General features: G+C 51.8%; 1 protein-coding gene across 3 annotated transcripts in view; it reads left to right on the plus strand.

Annotated features, from left to right (window-relative positions):
• The window catches only part of PRKG1 (protein kinase cGMP-dependent 1), a 370,739-nt gene that overhangs the window by 28,790 nt on the left and 316,752 nt on the right, over positions 1-25,197 (plus strand). The gene's annotated exons all lie outside the window — the stretch shown is intronic.

A 25,197-nucleotide genomic window follows, 5' to 3' on the forward strand; every position in this document is an offset into this window, starting at 1 on the left:
GGGGAGCCTGCCGGGGCGGCGGGACCGTGCCGGAGTGTCCCCTGAGGGAGCCTGCCGGGGCGGCGGGACCGTGCCGGAGTGTCCCCTGAGGGAGCCTGCCGGGGCCGGCCGCGCTCCCCGCGCAGCCTCAGCCCTTCCTGCCGCCATGGCGGCGCCCCGCCGTCTCCAGGCAACTGCCCGCCCTCAGGGCGGCCGCCATGGCGGGACCCCGCTCTGGGCCGGGCCGGGCCGGGCCGCTGTGCCCCTCATGCCGCCCGCCGCTTCCCCTTCCCGCTCTCTCCCGCCGCTTCCACTCCCCCGTTCGCCTTCCCGCCCCCCATTCCCACCGCCACAGATATTTTGTCCTTTTAAGGCGCCGGGCCGCGCGGTGTAAAGGATGGCGGGGAGGGACGGCGGTGGCGCGGGAAGTGCCTCTGCACGGCCCCCAAAACGAACGAAACACCCCAAAAAGTGCGCGCCGGGCTCTGTCAGGACAGGGGAGACAGGGGCTGCTGAGGCCAGGCGGGCGGGCGGTCTGTGAAATCCCTGGGGTGTGTGGTAGACATCCAAGGTGGGATGAGGCATCCCACGGTGTTCACGTCCTTTGGGAAAGCAAAGCACCCGAACGTGTTGGTTTTCTTATCAGCGTCGTTGCCCCTCGGCGCCCTTGAAGTGCGAACGGAGCTCCCTGAGCTCCGGGAAGCGCCACAGGTTTCAGCAGAGTGAGCCTGGAGCCTCCGCCGTGTCCAGAGCAATCAGGGGAAGCCTGGCAAAGCCTTGGATTAGCGTTCTCCAGCCGGAATTTTAATTGCTCCTTGTGTAAACGCTGCCCTGCAGTCTGGTGTGGGGTGTGACGCGTGCCACTGCTCTGAGGGAGTGTTTCGTATTGATCATCCATGGCCAATACTACTAATATTGTTGACCATGTTGAAGTTGACTTGTGGCTGCAGGTCGTAATCGCTCAGGTGGGGCATTGCAGGGGTTTGGAGCAGCCTGGGATAGTGGACGGTGTCCCTGCCCACTGCAGGAGGTTGGAATGAGAAAAGTTTTGAAGTCCCTTCCAACCCAAGCCAGTCTGTGATGACAGGAAGAGAGCCTTGTTAATGGTTTCAGGAATGTAGGTGGCTCTGGGAAGTGCTGAGTGCTCTGTGTCAGCCCTAAGAGTTTGGTAATCAAAGATAACTCCTGGTGGTGCTGAGGGTTAAGGTGGGGAGGACCTGGAAATAATAAAATATGCAAAGAAGGCTTGGCTTTTCCCCCCTCTTTACACCAAATCAGTGACTCTTTAGATAGTGGCACCCAACCTTTGGTTTTGTCAAGCCACCAGGAAGTGTTCAAAAGGCAGGTGGAGGTGGCGCTTGGGGGCATTGGTTGGTGGTGGATGTGGCACTTGGGGACATTGGCTAGTGGTGCTGGGGGAATGCTTGGACTTGATCTTAGAGGTGTTTTCCAACCAAAATTATTCTAAAGTTAGCCTGTGGGTGTTGTGGGGGTTTTTTTTGGGGGGTTTTTTTGTATTTAGGTGGTGCAGGATCTGCCCTCCTGATCTGGCAGAGGTGGCTGCAGATTGGTAGGATCAGTAGTAGCAGCAAATGTGTTGGAAGTGAATTATCATGAGCATCATGGCAGATACTTGAGGGTCTATGGTGGTGGAAGCTGCTGTGATGCCACGTAGAAGATTTCTGGGTTATAGAGCGGTGGAACTCTGAAGGAGTTGCAAGAGAGCTGGAGAGGGGCTTTGGACAAGGGTCTGGAGTGGCAGGACAAGGGGAATGGCTTCCCAGTGCCAGAGGGCAGGGATGGATGGGATATTGGGCAGGAATTGTTCCCTGGGAGGGTGGGCAGGCCCTGGCACAGGGTGCCCAGAGCAGCTGGGGCTGCCCCTGGATCCCTGGCAGTGCCCAAGGCCAGGCTGGACATTGGGGCTTGGAGCAGCCTGGGACAGTGGGAGGTGTCCCTGCCCATGGCAGGGGTTTGGCACTGGATGGGCTTTGAGGTCCCTTCCAACACAAACCATTCTGTGATTCTATGAATGGCTTTCAAAGTGTGAAAGTAAATTTAATTGCCTTGTGTGGAAAAATACCATTAAATCTGCAGGATCTTCCCTTACACACAACACCCCCATTTAAGATGCATGTGGTTAACTAAAATCACTTTTTCAGAGCTGTTGTAGGAGTTTTAGTTGCTGTTGCAGGGTTGGGCTTGTTTTGCCTCTAAAATGTTTTTAAAAGTGAAGCAGGACTTTGTGGGCTCATGTGAGAAGCTGAAGTCTATGAAGGGACACGTCCAGCCATTTTCTTCTGAGTTATGAGGTGGGTGAGAGGAATTGGGCGTTAGCACCTTTATCAGTCTCCCTGTTCAAGTTATTTAAAATAAGTGGCTTTTTTCTTCTCCCTCCCATAGGAAGCTTCCAAAAAGTGACTGAGTTAGAGGGCACGGACTGGGGAAAAAGCTGCCCGGTTTTCTGTGGCAGAAAAAATGTCGTGACAAATCTTTGTCCCCTCTTCATCTTCCCAAATTGCTGCTCGTGTTTGTTTTTTTCCACCCCTCTGACCTCTCGCAGGACATATCCTGGCTGCTAACAGCCTGTCAGCACGGAGGGGGTACGGGGAGGCTGAGTTAAAACTGCCCAGAGCAGCCAAGCAAAGAGGAGCCTTTTTAACCAGCAACTCTTCCCTTTCCCTGCGTCCTACTTGCCATGGGAAAATACCCAGGGCTTTAATTTTAACAGGCTGCTTTGTTCAGGGATCTGCAACAGCTGTTTGCCTTCTCGGAAGGCTGTGTAAATCAGCGTGTTTTCTTCTCCAGAAGGGAGAAAAAAAGAAACGTGGAAGTAGAAGGTAGAACAAAGCACAGGGCTCGTGAGTGTGAAGGGCCTGATCTCTCGGCTGAGGTGTGGTACAAGCTCTGTTGTTGACAGAGGCAACAGCAAAGTGCTGTGTCATTTGTGAGAAATGTTGAGTAAAACGAAAAATAACTTGGTTTTGGGAGTTAGCAGACTTTTGGGGAATCTGCCAAAATCCCAGAGATTCGTTTGTGAGGGGAGGAGCAGCCTGCGAGTTGTATTTAAGAGGTCTGGTTTAAGAAATATAAAATACTTGGTTGCATAGCCTTAGGGAAAGTACAACATCTGTACAAGAGATTTAACAGAATCCCTGCAACGGCCAGATTGGTTCTTTGAAGGCGAATGTGCACGTCCTCTGGGGGCTAGAGGCGTATATTAAGTGATCATAATAGTCATAAAAACCCCCAGAAATCCTTGAAAAGCACTTTGTGTTTAGGGTGTTGGCATGAAATGCTCTTCTGGTGTTTATCAATGCTACGTATGCTGCGGTACCCAGGAGCCACTCATCTAAAAACGCCCCCCAGACAGCCCAAACCCCTCCTCCCTCAGTCCCCGCACTCTCCTCTTCCTACAACAGTTTGGGGGATGTTGGTACATGATGAAACCACTGGGAACTGGTGGTTGGAACTGGTGGAGGGGGGAGGATCTGAGGCACTCTCCTGGGGGGATGGTTTCCTGGAATGTGGGGCAGGAGCTGGGATGGTGGCGGCCTCTCGAGTCCCGTTGCTTTCTGGTGAAGCATCTTGCCCCGAGCAGTCAGCAGAGATGGATGTAGTGGTGCAACCTTCACCGTTTTGGGTGTCAGTCCGCTCTGATGTGTCCCGTGAGCAATTAATTGAAATGCATTTATCGTGGGTTTTGAGAGCTGTTAAATGCTGTGGTTGCTTCTCTGTGCTCTAATGCCGAATCCATCTGAACGTAGTTTAAGCTGATGCTCAATGGAAAAAGATCCATTAATGTCAGTGGGGTTTTTCAGTGCATTTTAAGGGGTCAGGATTTATTGCAACGTGTTGAGCGGTGCTGGAGCAGCGCGGCCCCAGTGGTGGGGGGGGATCCCTGGAGCTCCGCAGGGATGAGGGATGTGCTGTGAGGGATGCTGCTCTCCCTGACAGAACTGTGAACACAGGAAGGGTAGTGCTGGAGCAAGGCAGCCGAGCGTGATTTTCCCGTGTTTTGACAGGTCTGGCTCGGCAGTGGTAGCAGTGATGGGGCTCCCTTCTGTGCACTCGTGTGACTCACACTCCGAGCGGCTTTAATGCCTCGGGAAGTGACAAGGGGACACTGTGACAGCTCAGCTCCTTGTGTAATACGTAGCAGCCCTCTGAGGTTTGGGTTACTCGCAGTAGTAAGGGATGGCTGTGTGGTGTTAGGTTGTTAAGCAGAGAAGTACCATTTTTCTCTACCGAAGCAGTGTTTTGGGTCATCTCTCAACGCGCTTGTTCAGGCAGGTGACGTTTATGCTGAGCGTAAACTCCAGCGAGGTTTGACTCAAAGGAAGGTGAAAAACAAATCTCCCAACAAAGCTGTTAAAGCCACGTAGTTGTTTTGTCATTTTCAGTCTGGCTCTTGCTGAGACGAGTTTAATTGCAAGATAAAACGCTGCCGCAATGTCAGTTATCCTCGGTTCTGTTCCGCGAGCGACACGGACTTCCCTGGGTTTTTCTGCTGCTTTTGGACGTTAATTTTAGCAGTGTGGTGTCGGTAAACTGTGTCTTAAAGCAACGTAGTTCTGTTCAGGAACTACAGTGGCATTTTCGTGGTGGTTATATGCAAAACAACACTATTCAGCAAGTACAGTAGCTCTGAGCACACTAACAGCTGGTAATTAACGTAGAGACTCTTTTTTAAATTGTAGCACAGCTCCGTAATTTCATTTTCTGCAGAATTAACTTTTTTCCTTTTATCTGTACTACTGGAATAATTACCTGTACTCCTCTGAGCTGTATTACATTCATCCTTAGCTGTATGAATGCTGTAGGTGGAGAGTTTTAAAGTGCTTCAACACAAAACGAGGTCCCTAGGCCACGGACACGAATTCCTTCTCTCCAGACACTGTGAAAGCATTCCTGAGCTTCAGCATCCTGTGTTCCTAAACACAGGATGTGTCTTATGTGTCTGAAATTAATAATAATAATAAAAAAAATCCAGATCAGAGTTCTGAAACTGAGGAGAAATGGACGTAGCAGCACAGAGTTTAGCCTGGCCAGCTGCCTCTGGAAGGAGACGGGACTCCATGAATCCTGGACTTGCTGAGCGCCAGATGGAAAACAGGAGTCAAGAAGAAAATTTGTTTCTTTAGAGAGTTAAAAAGCAGACAGTGAGTTGTTGCATATCAGTTTCTGTGGTTAGCCTGCTTGAGATACATGCTCTAGGATGATAAGAGTTACTGACCACAAACATTTTCCTAAGGGAAGGGTTCCAGGAGAGCTAAGCTGGAGGTGGGGGTGGATTAAGTGCCATTCATTTGCTGCCATCAGTGATAGTCCTGCTGCCTGTGCCACTGGGCTTTGCTTTTGGCTTTTCACGGGCCCCAAATCCTTGCATATAAATATTTCTGGAAATGTTTTTCGTCTGCTGCTGTGCCATTTCTAGAGGGTACGTGCAGCAGAGAAGTCCCTGACATTCATGTTCTGTGTAGCCCATCTTTGTTTTGAAGGGCAGAGAGAACAGGAGAAAACAAAAGTATTTGTTGCTGCACTGGAGCCTAAACCATGAAAATAATTCCTTTCTCCTCTCAGCATCTACAGAAAGTGCTTTGGTATAAGTGTGCAACCAGTCGGGTGTGTTCTGTGTATCCTGACATCCTGAATGCCTGGAATTGCATCCAGGTGGTTTGGAAACGGTGCTAAAGCCCCTGCCTGGAAGGGTTTGTGTCGGGGGAAGCTCCAGCACAGCATGCTCTGAGCAGGAGCACAGGACTGGCGTTTTGCAAGGCTCTTGCAGCCACTGGTTTCCTTGGAAACCAGAGCCTGAGCAGGGAGAGCCAAACTTCAACACCCGTGCCTGCTTTCTGAGTCGAAAATGGGCTGTCAGACTTTCAGAAGTCTGGGGTCTTTGGGCTGTGTTCGGGGCTTGTTCATTAGGAGCAAACTTGAAGTAGGGTATCAGTGAAAAAAGGCTCCTTGTCAGGCTGCAACACTTCCTGCCTGGAGCTGCTTCTCCCCAAATTCCCTTCTTTGCTTCGGTTTGTGAGCAGGTTTATTGGAGGCGTTTCCTGTCAAACACCCCAGCTGCGTCAGGAAAGCCGTGCAGCAGCTCTGTGACTCGGGCTTGACGTGGATTTGGAAACTGCCCAGCCCCGGCCAGCTTGTTTTGTCCACTTTTTTAATGTTCTGTGAGGTGGTGGCTGTGGGTGACGTGAACAAAGAGGAGAAATCATAACGGAGCTGCCTGCGTTGATGGAACATTAAACTGGAGCCTTGTAAACGCACACATACTTTGTGCAACGTGAATGTGAAGAGAAATACATATATATAATGACATGTATGTGCACTTACGTACTTAGCACACGTAGGGGAGTATTGCATTCATGCAGGTACACCTTGATTAGGAGGGAACACAGTCAAGCTTTAATATCAGTGGAGCAGAGGGAATTTTTTACAGAACCAGCAGGACTCTGGGCACCCTTCCTGGTCTAGTGGAAGGTGTCACTGCCCGTGAGCGAGGTGATTTTTAAGGTCCCTTCAAATCCAGATGCGGAAATGCTGTTGGTTTCTGTGAGCACAGAGCATCCCTGCGATTCAGGAGCCAAGGAGTAAATAACACGGGTGTGATGGAAACGGAGAGGCACTGTTCCTGCCCCTAGTGTGAAGGGGTCCCTGGGACGTGTCAGTGCTCGTTAGGATTTGAACTGCCTATTCAATGTCATTTGTGAGGGGAATTCATTACTGCTCTTGGAGTCCACAGGCTAAATGAGGAGAATAACCTTCTTGGTGGGTGATATTTCTGGTGAATAGAGGAAATCAATGGCCCTGGGACTGCCAGCAGCACATCAGAGCAGTGGCCAAGCACTTCAGGAAGGTGTAGATAAAGCAAATGCGGTGCAAACAGTGCCACTCGGCTACACCTCAAGGCTTGTTGGAAACGATACCTGGCTTCAGCTGTAGAGATGCTTTCAAAATCAGGCTCTTAAACTCCTGAGAAACTCCTTTAGGTGAAATGGAAGGTCAGGCACCCTGGAAATGCAGCGTTAGCCTCCAGCTCTCTGCCTTGAAATTGCAGGATTGCCTAAGTTAATAAAGGCAGGGGGCTGTGTGAAGCTTAAGGGTGGACATGGTCAGCTGGAGGAGATGAACATCCTTTAGCAGCTCCTGTGTTTTGTGGTGTGGAGCATCATCCTTGTCCCGCTTTGCTTCTGAGCCCTTGGTTACTTCCCTGGGTGTCTTGTTCCTGCTGCTCCTTCTGCCCAAGATTTTTCTCTCTTCCCATGGGTGCTGCTTATTCTCTTCCCTCACAACCCTTACAAAGCTCTTCCTCCTACACAGCTGTCCCATCCAGCGGGGTCCAGACTTTACATCTCCCTAAAAAACCACCTGGTTTCCTGTGTACAGCCGGAGGCAGAGAACCTCCAGTGGCTGGAGCACAAGATACTGCAGGAGGCTGGATTTTCCTGCCAGTCCAGCTTTTCTGGTGTGCCAGGGCCTTTGCTGCTCCTCACCTGCCCCACCAGCAAGCAGGCAGGGATGCACAAGAAATTGGGAGGGGACAGCTGATCCCAAGAGCCCAAGGAGTGTCCCAAGCCGTGTGGAGTCATGCTCAGCATGTGAAGCTGGGGAAGGAGGATGGATGGAGCGGGGAATGTTCGGAGTGATGGCATTTGTCTTCGCAAGTCACAGTTGCACAGGATGAAGCCCTGCCTTCCTGGGAATGGCTGAACACCCACCTGCCCATGGAAAATACGGAATGAATTCCTCGTGGCTTTTGCTTTACCTGTTGACCTGCCTTTATTTCAACCCACGCGTTTTTGCCTTTCACCCTTCTGATTGTCTGCCCCATCCCAGCTGGGCCGAGGGCTGTGAGCGAGTGGAGGTGCTGGGGTTACACCTCCAGCAGGAACATCTCCAAGTGTCTGTACTCCAAAGGGACTGTGGCCCAGGGATAGGCCCCTGCTGGAGCAGGAACACCTTGAGGTATCAGTGGCTGTGCATGAGGCCATGGATAAACTCATGGCACAGCAGGTTCATTCCTGCAGGGACTGGGGCTATGGGTAAGACCCATATTGGAGCAGGTTCATTCCTGCAGGAACTGGGGCTGTGGGTAAGGCCATGCTGGAGCAGGTTCATTCCTGCAGGAACTGGGGCTGGGGTTAAGGCCATGCTGGAGCAGGTTCATTCCCAGAGCAGGTTCATTCTTGCAGGGACTGTGGCTGTGGGTAAATCCATCCTGGAGCAGGTTCACTCCTAGAGCAGGTTCACTCCTGCAGGGACTGTGGCTCCCGGAGCAGGTTCACTCCTGGAGCAGGTTCACTCCTGCAGGGACTGTGGCTCCCGGAGCAGGTTCACTCCTGGAGCAGGTTCATCCCTGCAGGGATTGGGGCTCCCAGAGCAGGCTCACTCCCGGAGCAGGTTCATTCCTGCAGGGATTGGGGCTTCCAGAGCAGGCTCACTCCCGGAGCAGGTTCATTCCTGCAGGGATTGGGGCTTCCAGAGCAGGTTCACTCCCGGAGCAGATTCATTCCTGCAGGGATTGGGGTTCCCAGAGCAGGTTCACTCCTGGAGCAGGTTCATTCCTGCAGGGACTGGGGCTCCCAGAGCAGGTTCACTCCTGGAGCCGGTTCACTCCTGCAGGGAGGGATTGGAGCTCCCATACCAGGTTCATTCCTGGAGCAGGTTCATTCCTGCAGGAACTGGGGCTCCTGGAACAGGTTCACCTGGAGCAGGTGCATTCCTGCAGGGACTGGAGCTCCTGGAGAAGGCTGTGCTGGAGCAGGAGCACCTCAGAGTGAGTGTGGCTGTGGATAAACGCACCGCAGCAGGTAAACACCTGGATAGAGTGGCTGGTGGATGAGGCTCCAGCTGGAGCACGTACGTCCCTAAGGGACTGGGGCTGCTGGATAGGCCCCAGCAGGGGCAAGGGGAGGAGTTCACTGCAATGTTAAACTTCACACTCTGGTCCAAAGGGATGGGGGTGGAGACAGTGATGGATACACCTTGAAGTTGCTGTATCCTGGATTGGAGTTACACCTTGAGGGAATTAGCGTAGTGGGATTCCCTTGCTGGGAGCAGGAGAAGGCTTCCCTGCAGCATCAGTGCCCCTTCAGTGGCAGTGACTTGGAGCTGTATTGTCACAAGGTCCCTGTGCACGCCCTGCGCTGGCTCGGTGACATCCTGGGCACCTCCATGCCCTGCCCCAGCTCCAGAGGCTCCATGTTAGTGTGCAGCATTACTTGTCCTCGTTACAGATCCACAGCCTGTGGATCAAACAACAGCCAGGTCTCAGTGGTGGGGAGGATCCAGACAAAGAATGGGATAAATCTGTTAGAAATGGGGGAGTGTGGGTGTGCCTTCACACGCAGCTCCTGTCTGAGTCCTGGAACACGGCTGTGCATCCAAACTTGGCAGATATTTAAACGCTAACTGGGGGGTGTGTGTCATACCTGTTGCTTCTCCTCATGCCTCCTTGCACATTTACATCCTGTTCAGACAGCGACTGCACAAAGGGGAGAGCATCTCCTGCTCGTCAGGTCCGTGACTGCTTTCTGTGCTCCCGGTGGAAGCCCGGCTCTGCGGGGCACGGGAGGGAAGCGAAGTGCGCAGAGGAGGAGGCTTCTCTCCGTTAGCACTGTGCCCAAGCACTCGGACAGGAATACCGGGATAAGGAGCGCATTGGGAGAGCCCAAGGCAGGCAGATCCTCCAGTTTTCCCCGACCTTCCCTTGTCCGAGGGCACGGCTGGGAGGAAGCCAGAGCTGCTTGAAGTTGGGCTGTGACTGAAGTGTCCCCGCTGCTGCTCGGAGGAGGGACACAGCTGGGACAGCTGTGCTTTCACACATTCTGGTGACATTCTGCTGCTTTCTAAGTGACTCTGACAGGTATCTCAGAGTCACAGCCTGCCTTGGCAGGAAGGCTCCTGTGGCCTTTTCCTGGATCAGTCCTGGATGGATGCTGTAGTGCAGTCTGGATTCCCAAGGGAATGCTAACTGTGCATCTAACCTCCCTCCACTCGTGCTGGTTTTGTCACTGTGCCTGCAGGAGGGTTTCCAGCAGGCAGGCAAGCTGGGATCCCTGAGCACAGTGACTCGTGTGCCACTGCTGTTTGTTGGGATTCAGCACTGGGAGAGTGACTTTGGGCTCTGGGAGATGACAGACCTGACCTCTGCCCATTTCACCTTCTGTTTTGCAAGTGCTGTTATTTCCTCATCAACCACCCTGGCAGGTGCTTCGTGTCTTGTCCGTGACTGGGAACAAATTATCCCCTCCCTCATGAGTCCCCAAGTTTTTCCCCTTTGGGCTTTGTGCAAGGATGAGTATTAACATGATCTAGGTGGGCAAAATGACTCCAAAAGGGAGATCATCGATCAAATCTTGGCTCTTTGGGTTTGTGCTGTTACTCCTGAACAGACAAAATGGATGTGAGGAGGTTTTTTTAAATAGTTTCATAATTTGAAAACTGAAAATAACTCGGATAGGAAACCACCAGAGTGGTGCTAAGAGCATCACTTGGGATGTACAAATCTGGCTGAAGCATTATCCCAGTGTTTGCAGGTACAAACAGAGAAGCTTCCACAGGGATTGAGGCTGCCCCGTCAGCGTGGTGAGGACAAACACATGGGAGAGCAGCTGGAAACGGGGCAGAGCCAGGGACAAATGTCACTCACATGTCACCTCTGGAGCACAGTGGCTCTTCAAGCTCTCCTTGTTCTGACTGGAAATCCCATCTGTGAGCTATAAAGGACTTTTTCAATGGCAGGTTTACTCTATAGCCACTTGTTTTTTCAACGTTTTCCACCACAAAAGGTTCTTGCTGTAGTCTGTGATGGGCAAGTGTTATAAAATTGAGTCAGATTATTTGTTTAGGCTCGCTGGGCGCAAAAATTTTGGCTGCAGGGCTTTGAAGAGGGCTCCTGTTTAATAAATACAGCTGAGCCATATTCAGAGCATTGTGGCAGAGTTATTGAATTGCTGGAAAATACATGAATATGCAGCGAACAAAAGGTAAAGCTTAGCGAAGCCGTGCTGGAAGGGTGCAGGATTGGGAAGGGGGACTTGGGACAGCTGCCTTGGGCACTGGAGCAAAGCAGAGGCTCAGGTTAAGTCTGGAAAATATGGATGCTTGTGTAATGTACCCAGAGCGGGATTTGGAGTTTTAATATATGCTGGAGGAGCCTTCTGAGGCTGAGGTGCTTCCTGGGAAGTGTTCAGCTCCATTACCTATCCTGATTTCCTTGGTCAGCAGCTGAAATATTTTGTGTCTTTGCTCATCCTGAAGAAATTATATATCATGGGGAGATAATATTCCATGCTTATTCCAAGGTTCTTAATGGAATTTTTATCAGTTCCTCTGAAGAACAGGATGCACAAAAAAGCTGCCTAGCTGTCAGGCTGTTTGCTCCTCTTTTAGAGCTGCCTTGGCTCTCTCCACGTGACTTCCCAGTAAAATGATGAGAGGGACCATCCCACCCTAAATTCCAAGTGTCTGCAGCCACCAGGTGACATCAAATCCCTTGGACACCAAGGGACAGGCAGGGCAGGCCTGCAGGGTGCAGACCCTGAGCACCCTTTGCTGATGCTTCAGACCCATCACTGGCACATCTCTCACTGCTCAACAGTTGTTTTCTTTTTCCTTCCACCAGTATGTGCTCGTTTTTAACCATTCTTGTGCTCAGTGTTTTCAGAAGACCTAAAAGCTGGTTTTTTTAATCTGTTTGGGCTGTGGATCCTGAGCTTACTCAGCCACAGCCACTTGGTGCCCTGACACCATTTGCTCTGGGACTGCTTTGTCGACTCAAGTGCACTTTGCTGCAATGCAAAACATTGAGGATAAAAGGCAGCCACCTCAGCAAATTAGTGAGAAAGCACTGCAGAAGAACTGTAGAGGTGTATTTGGGTGTTTTGGTCTCCTTAAGAATCAAAATCTCTCCTTCTGCCTGTGGCCTGTGCTTTTTAAAGAGTATTTGTTGTGCAGGGAGGGCTTTTGAAAAGTTAAATCAATTGTCTCTTTGTGGACTCATCTGAAGGGTAAATCAGATGCTGAAATCAGATGCTGCATTGACAGGGATCTGCCTGCGTGGTAAAACTTCAGGCAAGGTTGGATTTAAGTGATTCTGGAAAAAAAAAAATCAGTCATGGATCATTTAAAACCTCTCTTGGGAGGAAAGGCTGGGAGAGTTGGGGGTTCAGCCTGGAAAAGAAGGCTCTGGGTAGACCTTAGAGCCCCCTTCCAGTGCCTAAAGGGTCCAAGAGAGCTGGAGAGGGACTTGGGACAAGGGATGAAGGGACAGGACACAGGGAATGGCCTTGAGCTGATGGGGGTGGGTTTGGATTAGAAATTATGAATAAATTCTTTAAGAGTGGGCAGGCCCTGGCACAGGGTGCCCAGAGCAGCTGGGGCTGCCCCTGGATCCCTGGCAGTGCCCAAGGCCAGGTTGGACATTGGGGCTTGGAGCAGCCTGGGACAGTGGAAGGTGTCCCTGCCCATGGCAGGGGGTGGCACTGGATGGGCTTTGGGGTCCCTTTAACCCAAACCATCCTGGGATTCTGTGATTCTCATTTCATAATGAAAAAAGTTTTCCTCTACATGCTACAGGTGTCCAGGTGTGCAGTCCTATTACAAAAAAAGAACAAAGAAGTAAAACCCCCCTGAAAATACTCTGAAGGGTTATAATGCTTTTTAAACAAGAATCTCAAAATGCCCAATCTTATTTCTGGTTCCTGTCCGTGAAGGCTTTTCTGAGCAGCAGCCTCAGCTCTGAGTGCAGCTGGTTGAGCGACCTCCCTTTTAGCAGCAGCTGGGTGGTGTGGAATGGAAGAATTAATTAACCTGGTGTGGAATGAGAGAACTTAATAAACCTGGTGTGGAATGAAGTAATTAATCAGCCTGTGGCCAGCCTGACAGAGCAGCCACCTGATGTGCCCTGTTTGGTTATCAGGGGCTTGGTTCCTGGCCAGGCACGGCTGAGCTCAGCTCTTTTGTGTAAGGCTGAGGTGAAAAGCTCCTTCTTTCTGCTGGGGCTTCAGCAGGAAACTGAATTTTTATACCCGAGACTCAGGAGAGTGGTCATGGGCACGCAGTGGCAGAAATTTCTGCTGGGGAACAAAAGCAAATTCCTCATCAGAGAATGTAATCAAATGGTGATACTGCAGCTGGTTCCTCGCAGCCTCTGCACGCAGACAAAATAGCAATGTAGTAGGGAGAAAATGTTTGCTGAGTTAACTGGGCTATATTTAGGTGCCAAATAAACACATTTCTGCTTTTGACCCTCCCCCTCACACCCTCAAAGCTGCTTTTTGGGCTGTCTGCAAACGTCTTGGCTGTTGGTGGCTTCTGTTCCTTGCAAGAGGAGTGATTGCGAGCGGCAGGGGAGGGACCTCTGGCCCAGCTGACTGGGGAAAGGCGAGTGCTGGGCACACAGTCCCTGTGTCCAGCCTTGTGCCCTCCTCAGCCCTTCCTTAGTGCTGTGTGCACAGGCTGGCTGAGGTACAGAGCCCTAAACCCCACACCCTTCCCCGTGTGGGCCCTCGGGAATCTCGTGGGGTTTAACCAGGCCAGGTGCTGCTGCTGCACCCGCATCAGGGCAACTCCCGGGATCAATCCAGGGGATGAGCAGCTGGAACAGCCCTGGAGAAGGACCTGGGGGTGCTGTGGGCGAGAGCTGGGACCCAGAACCCCCCCGTGCCCTGGGCTGAGCCCCCAGCGTGGGCAGCAGGGGAGGGGGGATTCTGCCCCTGTGCCCCTGTGCTCAGGTGAGACCCCACCTGCAGAGCTGCCCCAGCCCTGGGGCCCAGCACAGGGAGGGCCTGGAGCTGCTGGAGGGAGCCCAGAGGAGGCTCCAGGATGAGCAGAGGGATGGAGCAGCTCTGCTGGGAGGAAAGGCTGGGAGAGCTGGGGGTGCTCACCTGGAGAGGAGAAGCTCCCGGGTGACCTCATTGTGGCCTTGCAGTGCCTGAAGGAGCTGCAGAAAAGATGGAGAGAGACTCTTGACAAGGGCTGGAGGGCCAGGACACAGGGAATGGCTTCCCAGTGCCAGAGGGCAGGGATGGATGGGATGTTGGGAAGGAATTGTTCCCTGGGAGGGTGGGCAGGCCCTGGCACAGGGTGCCCAGAGCAGCTGGGGCTGCCCCTGGATCCCTGGCAGTGCCCAAGGCCAGGCTGGACACTGGGGCTTGGAGCAGCCTGGTATAGTGGGAGGTGTCCCTGCCCATGGCAGGGGTGGCACTGGGTGGGCTTTGAGGTTCTTTCCAACCCAAACCATTCTGGAATTCTGTGTCCACTGTGGCCTTATTGATCCATATAAAAAGCAGGAGCTGAAAAATCAGCATCTTCCCTTCCCTGCTGCATTTTGCATCCCATTTTCCCCTGCAGCAGGCTCTTTTCCTGGCACTGCTGTTGGGACTGATTGTACAGTTAGCCCTTTATTCGTGTGTGCATAAATTTGACTTCTTTTAAAGGAAGCAGCTCCTGTAATCGCCTTGCCAGAACAGATTAGGAGAGGGAGTGTGCAGATCACAACACTCCTCTGCTGCCTTTGACGGCGAGGATTTCATCAGCCTGCTTGAAGCGCTGCTTGCAGCCTCACGGGTGGCCAGAGAGCAGCAGGAAGTTCATTTATTCCTTTATTTTTTCCTCTTCAGACATACTTTACGCTGTTCGTATATTTTTGCCTCCTAATTCACAGCAAGCTGGGGAGTTCGGGGCACCCAGAGTTGCAGCTGAGGAGGAGAGAATTGTGGTCAGCACAAGGTTTTCTCTGCCCATCACTGCAGGCTCTGATCTGGCTGTTTCAGTGCTGATGAGTTTTTCTATCCCAGAGAAAGCCTGGACTGTAATTGCTTCATAAGCACGGGCACTTGGTGATTAGAAATTACTTTTCATTCCTGATTAAATAGCAAGGCACAGTCTTTAACAAAAACAGGACACTTAAAATTCCGGTGTTCGCATTGAAGGGACATTGATTTTCACAGGCAGAAAAGCTTTCCCCGAATTTGCACCTAAAGAACAAACGTTAATGCAGATGCAGGTTAATGACAGGTTGATTTAAGGCTTTCTTTTCCTGTTAACCTGAGAGGAAATCACACAGCAATCTTCAAAATTGGGTTTATGTCTGTTAGAGGTGTGCTAATGATGTGAAGAGTTTTGAATAGTTAAAATTCAGGTTAGAAACTTCATGTGGGTGTTTTGTTTTGTTTTTTCTTTTGTTAATCTAAAGGCTTTGTGGAGCCCAGCTTGATTGTTGGAGAGCTGCTCACTTGGCGTTTCTGCTGAGCTTCCAGCTGGGAGTGCTGGGCATATCTGTCCAGAAAAATGGAATTAGAACACCTGTGGGGAGTAATTCTGCCTGTACAGACTTCTTTGAGCTGCTTGGGGGGAGAATTTGATAACCAAACTCAGGAGCTCCCTCACTCAGCTGTTTTTGGCTGGACCTGTGTTCTCTGACGCTGGCTCGGTGGCACAGGACAGCCCTCAGCTCCCAGACACCCACCAGCCCACGGTGGAGATCATCAAACACAAAATGCCACCAGAATTCAGGCTCCTGTCCAGCTGAGGAATGGCTCCTGTGCTGTGGGTTCAGGGCAAGGCACAGCGTTCAGCTGGGAATGGTGTGATTGGGGTGGGCTTACATGGGGTTTCTGTGTCTGCTCCTTGGTTTGCTGTGTTCCTCAGAGCCCTGGATGGGTTTTGTGCAGTGCCAGCCGCTGCTCAGGTGCTGTACCTCGGGTTTGGGCTGTCTCTGCCCCACTGTGCTGTGCCGTAATCACCACTCTGACCACAAAACCTGTTTATTTGTGATTGCTGTTCAGTGGATAAAGATGAAACCAGTCTGCTGCTTCTCACAGAACTGAGGAAGGTTTGAGCGCTGGCAGCTCTTGAATCCTGGTCTGACCTCATGTGAAATTCATGTGGAAGTATGGGTCCCTCAGGACATCATTCCAGTACAGGAAGATGGCAGAGATATGTCTGAAGGCAACGTTTTTGTCCAGGTTAAGCCTTCTAAACCTTGTTTAACCCCCTCCTCAGCCCCAACCCTGTGTGCTGTTCCTGGCAGCTTTTCTCCCTGCCCACAAGATAATGCCAGGCTTTTTCCTGGCGTGACAGCCGAGCAGGATTTATGGCTGTGGCTTATCCAAACAACCTGTAAAAGTGTTATAGAGTGTTTAAAAACTAATCGTTGTTATAATTCAAGCAAAGAGCAAACAAACACTTGCATTCTCCTCCGTGTGCACAGACCTTAACTCAGAATGGGGGGGAGAAAAGACATTATTGGGAGAAATTTCTGTTTTCTCTCTGAAAGGGGCTGTTGAAATGAAATACTCTGTTTTAATAACACCGAGATGTTAAGGCTCCACAGACTGCACACGATTTACTTGACCTTTATAAATAGAACAGCCTTGTCTCTCTATTGGAAAACAAAAATAACCCCTGAAAGCAGCATGCAGATTTATTAACCAGCACAGAGAGGAACTGTTAGATTTTATTCCGTGAGCAGGAAGGCAGATTGTCCAAGGAGGGTTTGGAGAGAATAGCACCACATACAGCAGCCTTTTGGGATGGCTGCCCTCCCCCCAAAAAAAGCAGATCCATGAAAGTGGCAGGTGGAAAGTGTTGCATTCCTGAGGTCTCGTGTAAGAGCTGCAGTTTGGGAGGAAGGAAATGCTGGGATGGGTGAGCACCTTGTGAAGTTGGCCTCAAACTGTGCCAGGGGAGGTTTGGATTGGATATAGGAAAAACTTCTCCATGGAAAGGGTGGTCAGGCATTGGAAGGGGCTGCTCAGGGAGGTGGTGTAGTCCCCATATCCCTAGGGGTGCCCAAGGAAGGCCTGGATGTAGCACCTGGGGACATGTGGTGAACGTGGAGGTGCTGGGCTGATGGTTGGACTCGATCTTAGAGGGCTTTTCCAACCTCAGTGGTTCTGTGATGGGAAGTGGGTGCTGCCAGCTGCTGGAATCACACACCGGAGAGGGAAAAACCATGGGAATTGAAAGCTTCGTGTTGCCTTCAGCACCCATTTAGAACCATTGCACCTAAAGGACATGGGGGCTACAGATGGTTAAAGACCTGGTACTTTTATTCTTGGAATAGATGGGGAAAATCATGGAATCATGGGTGGGAAGGGACCTTAAAGCCCATCCAGTGCCACCCCTGCCATGGGCAGGGACACCTTCCACTGTCCCAGGCTGCTCCAAGCCCCAATGTCCAGCCTGGCCTTGGACACTGCCAGGGATCCAGGGGCAGCCCCAGCTGCTCTGGGCACCCTGTGCCAGGGCCTGCCCACCCTCCCAGGGAACAATTCCTTCCCAATATCCCATCCATCCCTGCCCTCTGGCACTGGGAAGCCATTCCCTGTGTCCTGGCACTACAAAGTGGGTCCAAGCAAGCAGAATGTCACAGTTCCCTTAGCTGGAGGAGGTGGATTCCCCTTCTTAGTGTTCCGTAATGGAGAACCCCAGGAGTTCTCATTCCTGGAGGGAAACTGTCTCGCAGGGACACAGTGAAAGTGCTTTTCCAAAATCTGCCTGTGCATCACAGCTGCCTGAAATGCTTTGTGAGGTGAGCAGAGGTGTTTCATTTCAGCTAAGGTGGATCTTAGTGGGTGAAACAGGGGTAGATAAACCGAATTCCACTGGAAATAAAGGATTTTTCAAACCTGCTGCATAAGGAGATGTGGAAGTGCAGCTCCCAGGATGAACAACGACCCGCACAGGGTTTGGCTGCTTTTTCTTGGGTTTGAGTTTTCCATTGAGCTCTGGCTGCTGTTGCTGTTTGGGAGAACAGGCTGAATTTAGATTTTTTTAAAAAAAGCTCAAAGTTGTGCTGTTTTCTCACTGACTTGACAGGCTGGAATGTTTTTTTCCTTAAACCCACTAAAGGGAGGTGTGTTTTCCAAGAATTCCACTGGCAGTTAATTCCACTGTTCACTGTTTAACACAAGATTGGGCTGATCTTTCCAATCACCTGCACTCCTCAATTTATGGGATATATATGGGATATCAGTGTTCTTGCCAAGAGCTTGTGTCTGCTTTTGACTTTAAAAAAGAATTGTTATCTTTAAAACGCACTTAAATTTCAAATGACACTTTTTGGGCCTGTTGGGATGAAACTGGATCTGAACTGTTTCAGTTCCCTGCAGCAGTTCCTGTTTCCTCCACGGAAATAACTCTGCTCCTTGGCAGGCACGTTTTCTCCGTCCCTTTTTAGCTCTTTCTGTGTATTCCTTCATGTAAATATTTCCCCAGCGCAGCCTGCGGAGCGTGGAGCGGACTCAGAGCATGGGAGAGCTGCAGCAGGGCTTTGCAGAAAGTGAGCAAGGTTTCTTTCCTAGTCCTGTGAAATATTTGGGACAGAGGAAAGGAGCTGTTTCCCTGGAAACCCACGTGTGCTGTATTGGAAGACACACCGTTTCTGTCTCCTTGTGATGCCCTGATGTCCCGTTCTGCTGTTTGTCGTAGTTTTGTTTTGCTTCATTATCATGGAATCCCAGAAGGGTTTGGGTTGGAGAGGGCCTCAAAGCCCATCCAGTGCCACCCCTGCCATGGCAGGGACACCTTCCACTGTCCCAGGCTGCTCCAAGCCCCAATGTCCAGCCTGGCCTTGGACACTGCCAGGGATCCAGGGGCAGCCCCAGCTGCTCTGGGCACCCTGTGCCAGGGCCTGCCCACCCTGCCAGGGAACAATTCCTTCCCAATATCCCACCAAATCTGATGCAAGGACCCTCTGCTACTTCCTTCTTCCTTTCCTCTTCTGCCACATTAAACCCTCGGGGTCCTTCTGGCTCCTTGCAGCCCCATTCCCAGCCTGAGCATTTCTCCTGGCCTGGGGCTCAGCTTTCTGCTTTGTTCTGGCTGGTGTTTGTTCCGCTGGCCCATGGAAGCAGTGGAATAGCCAGGGGCTGGGACTTGCAGGGGGGAGCAGGAGGGGAGAAACTGTTTGGGAGGACAGTGGAAGGAAAGGAAAGAGAAATCCACGGTGCTCTCTGCACCAGGAATGGCACATGAGGCACTTGGACAAAAAAGGAAGACGATCCAGAGCTGCTGCAATGGGAGCCAGCGTTTTGGAGCTGGGAGATGGCGTAGGAAGGTGATGAGACACGAGGGTGGTGGAAAAGGGGAGAGTTAAGTGCAGGGTAGTAGTGCAAGGGAAAGCAAGCAATCCCACAAGTACATTGTGGGAGCAAACCTCCTTTTCTGCTCGCATGGTGCAGACAAAGAGAACTTAATTCTCTGCCCTCCTCTGGCTCATTTTTTCCTGTCACAGTTCTCAGCCTTGAGACCTGGTTCTTCTCTCCAGTGCCCTGTTTGGAGCTTGGTTTTCTGCTGAGGACCTGGGCAGCAGAGTGGCAGCACATTTGAGCTGTAAATTTTGGGGCTGTCCTGGCTCGCTGAGGGAGGCAGAAGAGCCATGTGCCTTAATGCCTGGTGCTGCCTGTCCTCCAGCAACAAGTGCTGCTCCTGCTTCCCCGTGAAAGGGCCCTGCTGGGAAAGGGGAGCTTTCCCTTGGGAACACCTCAGTGGCTCCCATGCTGGGATTCTGGCTTGCCAGGCTGGAACACCAGGAGGTCACAGTTGCTCCTAAAGACCATGGAGTGGTCTCCAAAACTTGCTCAGGGTCTGGAACATGAATCCTGTGAGGAGCGGCTGAGGGAGCTGGGAAAGGGGCTGAGCCTGGAGCAAAGGAGGCTCAGGGGGGACCTTGTGGCTCTGCACAAGTCCCTGACAGGAGGGGGCAGCCGGGGGGGTCGGGCTCTGCTGCCAGGGAACAGGGACAGGACAAGGGGAAACGGCCTCAGGCTGGGCCAGGGCAGGCTCAGCTTGGACAGCAGCAGGAATTTCTGCATGGAAAGGGTGCTCAGGCCTTGGCAGGGGCTGCCCAGGGAGCTTTGGAGTGCCCATGCCTGGAGGTGTCCAAGGAAGGGCTGGAGGTGGCACTCAGTGCTCTGGGCGGGGAACAAGGTGGGCATCGGGCAGAGGGTGGGCTGGATGATCCTGAAGGGCTTTTCCAGCCTCACTGGTTCTGTGATTTCCCCAGTCTCCATGCCACTCCTTAGCTTTCCCTGGGCAGCACCTTTTGTCTTGCTGCATCCTTCTTTTACCTCAATCTGTCCATTCCTGTTAGGATTCCCTGAGGACAAGGGATGCCATGGAATGTGAGGTTACTACTTGTTCCTCCTGTTTGCTAGAAATAGGATGTTTTCCCTTCAGTATCCTTTCAGGCTGAAATTCCTGGAAGCATCCAGTGCCTCTGGAGGAGAGTTGTTTTTGATCAAAGAAAAGGGCTGTTTCCTAAAGCCCTTCAAATTCAAAGCTCTTCGTCTTTTCCTTGCCTTCCATCAGAATTCGGAGCCCACTTTCTCTGAGCACATTTGTCGCTATTACTCTTCAAAACAATTCCTTGACGTTCTCTCTGTCTGGTGTTTTTATGTGGCTGGATGTGGGGGATAGATTGCAACTATCCCTGGAGTTTCTCACACGCTGTGTGGGAATTAGGAATAGTTTATAGGAGTTTCTGTGAATCCCCAGCCCACCTCCAATTGCCCCCTGCAGATTGTTCTTTACAATCTGAGATTTTATTAAGGACACTTTGCCCTGAGACTGGAGCTTTCCCTGCCTGGGGTTGTGTTGTGGGTTTTGTGTTGGGGTTTGTTTTTGGTGAGAGGGTTTCTCTGGAGGTGTTTGCCTTGTGCTGCTCTCATCCCTGCTGTGGCTGTGGGATCTCCCATCCGTGGGGACAGTGCTGAGGGCTGTGTCCTCCTGCTTCAGAGTGTTGGTTCCTCCTTTAGTTACAGCCAAAGGCAACATCCCAGCCACGAGACACGAGGGTGGGGATATCTCACAAACACAAGACACGGGGTTCTTAGTGGAATTCCTAAAACAAGACGAGCCAAGAGCATTTCTGAGCAAAACCACCATTTTATTTTAGTATCCCAGAGTCACTGAGGTGGGAAAAGCCCTCCCAGCCCATGGAGTCCACCCTGTGCCCAATGCCCACCTTGTCCCCAGCCCAGAGCACTGAGTGCCACCTCCAGCCCTTCCTTGGACACCTCCAGGCATGGGCACTCCAAAGCTCCCTGGGCAGCCCCTGCCAAGGCCTGAGCACCCTTTCCATGGGGAAATTCCTGCTGCTGTCCAAGCTGAGCCTCCCCTGGCCCAGCCTGAGGCCGTTTCCCCTTGTCCTGTCCCTGTTCCCTGGGAGCAGAGCCCGACCCCCCCGGCTGCCCCCTCCTGTCAGGGACTTGTGCAGAGCAGTTGGTGTTGGGGTACTCCTCGAAGCTCAGCATGATTGTCACGGTCAGTGCTCCCGCAGGAGCACAGAAATGAGAAAATAACATTTGGAATGTGCCAACCTCTCCCCCACCTGCCTTTGAGGGGAAGGAAAGCAGCAGCAGCACTGCCCTGCCCCCAGCCCCATCCTCCTGCTCTTGCACAGACACCTCCTGAGCTTCCTGCTGCTGCTCTTTCTCCAGCCCAACGTTATCAAGTTGTGTGGCTGCTCAGAGTTCATCCTGCCTGCCACAAGGTGCTTGTCCAGCTCTAATCTGGTTTATTGGCAGACTAGACAGAGCCTGCAGGATGTGCTGCCACGGCTGTATCCCGGAGTGACCCTTCTGGGAGGAGGCACGTCTTGCCCTTCCCTCCCCACCGGCTGCTCCTTGGCACTTGGCAGGGGGCGGGGGATGTTTGGATAATGCCACACATCTTGCAAATATTTATGTCTGCAAGCCTGCCTGCACACATCAGGCCTCCTGCTGACTCGGGAACCAGGAGGAAATGGTTCTCCCTAAAATCTCCCCGAGAATATTTATTGGAAGGCTGAGGCTCCAAGCGCTGTCTGCATTCCACTGTCACACACCTCTGGCATTTCAACCAGGGACTTCTCCAGGCTGGAGAGAGCTGATGGAGCTTCCCTGGTGACAGTCCCATCCATCCCAAGCGCTGGGTGAGTCAGGGTGAGGGATGTGAAATCTCTGTTGCTTTTCTCCCCTCCCCATCCATCACAATTCCCGTGAATCCCCCCCCACACCTTTCCCTGGAGCAGCTCTGTATTTGTGACAGCATTCCCTGTGGATGTGCTGATGTCAGGGAGGAGCAAAGTGCTTTTGCAGAGCCCATCCATCTCTGCTGGCCCACAGTGCATTTGGAGGAGCTCCTGACGTGCTCCCAGCCTCCGATCCAGGGGAGCAGAGTGAGCTGTCTCTGCTCAGAGGATCTCTAATTGCATTTCTGCATCTATGTAAATTAGGTTATCCCCCCCTTGGCAGATTTCCTGCCTGTTGCACCAGGGTGAAGCCATCTCTGTGGTGCCATCAGTAGCTCCCTTCTCAGGGAATCTGGGTGCAGCTCACTGTCCACACCTTCATTTATCCCAGGGAGCCACACAGCCCTCCAAGGCACTAATAAACCTGGGGGAACTGACTGAGTTACCATTTATTTCCACTCCTCATCCCTGCCTCCAGTCAGGGGTCACTGCGTAGAGCTGCCAGGACTGGAAGCCTCCATGGGTAATGGTTTGATGGATGGAGAAACTCCTGCCTTTCAACTACATGGTTCTTTCCAAGATGGATTGTGGTGACCTTCAGGATGTGTTGTCTGGGTCTCCGTGGCTCTGTCTTGCTTGCTGAGCTCCTTCTGGAGGAGTTTGGGTTGTTTCTGGGTCCCTGGGTGTGGAGACATATGGGGACATGTATTTTCTCTGCTATTTCTGTAGGTGCAGAAAGGCTCCAGCACAGCTGTGCTGGGTGTGAGTGCTGAAACTGTGAAATGCATGGGGCTAACACCCCTCCAAAGTCTGCCTGGTTTTGGCCTGGCATCCCTGAGAGACACCCATCCCCTTCATCATAGCTTTGCTGCATGTTCTGGAAGAATTTCTGCATGGAAAGGGTGCTCAGGCCTTGGCAGGGGCTGCCCAGGGAGCTGTGGAGTGCCCATGCCTGGAGGTGTCCAAGGAAGGGCTGGAGGTGGCACTCAGTGCTCTGGGCTGGGGACAAGGTGGGCATCGGGCACAGCTGGGACTCCGTGGCCTTGGAGATCTTTTCCAGCCCAAATGCTTCTCTGATTTTGTGTTTTCACCTCTAATTAGCTGCCCAAAGCTTCTGCTGTTTGCTTCAGGTAATCAAGGAGCTTCTTAATCGTGCTCCGAGGGCTCAGTAGTGGTTTCTCAAAATGCAGCTCATGTGGGAGTTCCTCGGAGCTGTCAGAGATTGCAGGAGGAGGCAAATGGTGTTGGCAAGAGCCAACTTCTTCTCCTGCCTGAGCTTGCCAACATTTCTGGTATCTAAACTTGGGGCTTTGTAGGATGCAAAAGAGGAGCCTAAAAAAGGGGTGGTAAATTAAGATCTCTGGGGTGAGACACATTAAAATGCAAGTTAACCAACTCTTGCCTACAGTATTTTTATACCAACAACAATTTTCAGCGTAGGTGAAAGGAGATTTGAGTATTTTTTTTTGCTGAAATGATTTTTCTTTTTAAATGTCGAATGCCAAAATGTGAGATCATGAGCAGCAGTGTACTGATATATTTAGAAATCCTAAGTGGAGCTGTCTGAGCAACATTCTCTGCAGAGAAACTCGATTCTGCAACTCTAAGTTGTACTTAAGTACAGGAAAACCTGGAAATGTGGAAGTTATTTTCCCTGTTTCCAGGTTTAGAGTTGCTTAACCTGTGGTTTGTCTCTTTTTAAATTGGCATTTTGGTTAAAAATTTTAGCGGACTCCTGTGAAGAACACTCTTCCATCCTGCTATGCAGGAGCAGCCTCACTGAAGGTGCTTGAGATCCTGCTCAGAAATTTCCTCCTAAAGCCCGAAGATGGGCTGTGGGCTGTGTGTTGTGGGAAAGGGAAGCACTGTAAAGAAAATCCACAAGTGTATTTCAAGGCCTTCGTGTTACTCGGTCCCAGACTTGAATCCTACTCTCATTCCCAGTTACTGGGACAGGAATAGCTCTCCGGAGCTATATTTAAAATTCCCTTGAAGGAACATCCAAAGTGGGCTTTATCCCAAGCCAAAACAAACAGCTAATGCAGAGTTATCAGCTATTAATGGCACTGGAGTCCAAACAAGCCCCAGATCTTAACCCAAAGGTCTGAGCTTTCTTCTCCTGCTCTGCTCCTCGCAGGGAGTTGTGCAAAGATCCGTTTGTTCCCGTGCAGGTTTTAGGATTTGGAGGCATTATCCAGCGTTTCACCCTTTGGAAGTGCCCTGTGCTGGGGATTGTCCCTGCTCTGGGAGCTTTGGCACCAAAGGCGCTCAGGTGCCTCGCCTTGGCACCAAGAATGGCGCTTTGGTTGCCAGTGCAGCTTTGCTGAAGGCTGTGGGCTTCAAGCTGGTGGATGAGGGATTAACTAACCCTCCTGGAAGTTCTGCTTCCTACCTCTGGTTCTTAGATGGGAACATGGGAGCTGCCAACAATCCATGACCCAGCCTGCTGGGAAGGGAGGGGTGCCAGGAATGGTTTGGACTGCTGTCTCTTGCTGGTGCTCATTGTGGTGTCACTGAAGGCTTTGTGGTTCTCAGCTGCCAGCTTGGAACCTCTGGATGTGTGGCCAGGCCACGGGAGATGAGTTATGCAGATACTTCAATGTAAGGAGGCTATGGAACTGTTGGAGCAATTCCTGAAGTTGCTGAGGGGACTGGAGCACCTCCCCTCTGGAGCCAGGCTGGGAGAGCTGGGGCTGCTCAGCCGGGAGAGGAGAAGGTTGTGTGGAGAGCTCACAGCTCCTTCCAGGGTCTGAAGGGATACAGGGAAACTGGAGAGGGACCCTGCAGCAGGAACTGGAGGGCCAGGACACAGGGAATGGGTTCCCAGTGCCAGAGGGGAAATTCAGGTTCCATATACAGAATAAACTCTGCCCTGGGAGGGTGGGCAGGCCCTGGCACAGGGTGCCCAGAGCAGCTGGGGCTGCCCCTGGATCCCTGGCAGTGTCCAAGGCCAGGTTGCCCGGGGTTTGGAGGAGCCTGGGACAGTTGAAGGTGTTTGGGACAGCCCAGAGGAGGTGGACAGAGGTGATTTTAGGGTCCCTTCCCATCCAAACTGCTCTGGGATTCCATTCCAGAGCAGAGCTTGAGCGTATGTTTTGAACTACACAAGGGCTTAAAACAGTTAGAAGCTCTGCAAAGGTGAGCTTTGAGCACAAAGCTTCCCCAACCCTGCTGGAAACTTGCAGCCTTTGCTTTTTGTGCCACCTGGAGTGGATACCCCGTTTGGAAAGGGAGGGATGTCTGGGGAC

This window comes from Corvus moneduloides, chromosome 8 (genome assembly GCF_009650955.1).
Source record: "Corvus moneduloides isolate bCorMon1 chromosome 8, bCorMon1.pri, whole genome shotgun sequence".
NCBI lineage: Eukaryota > Metazoa > Chordata > Aves > Passeriformes > Corvidae > Corvus > Corvus moneduloides.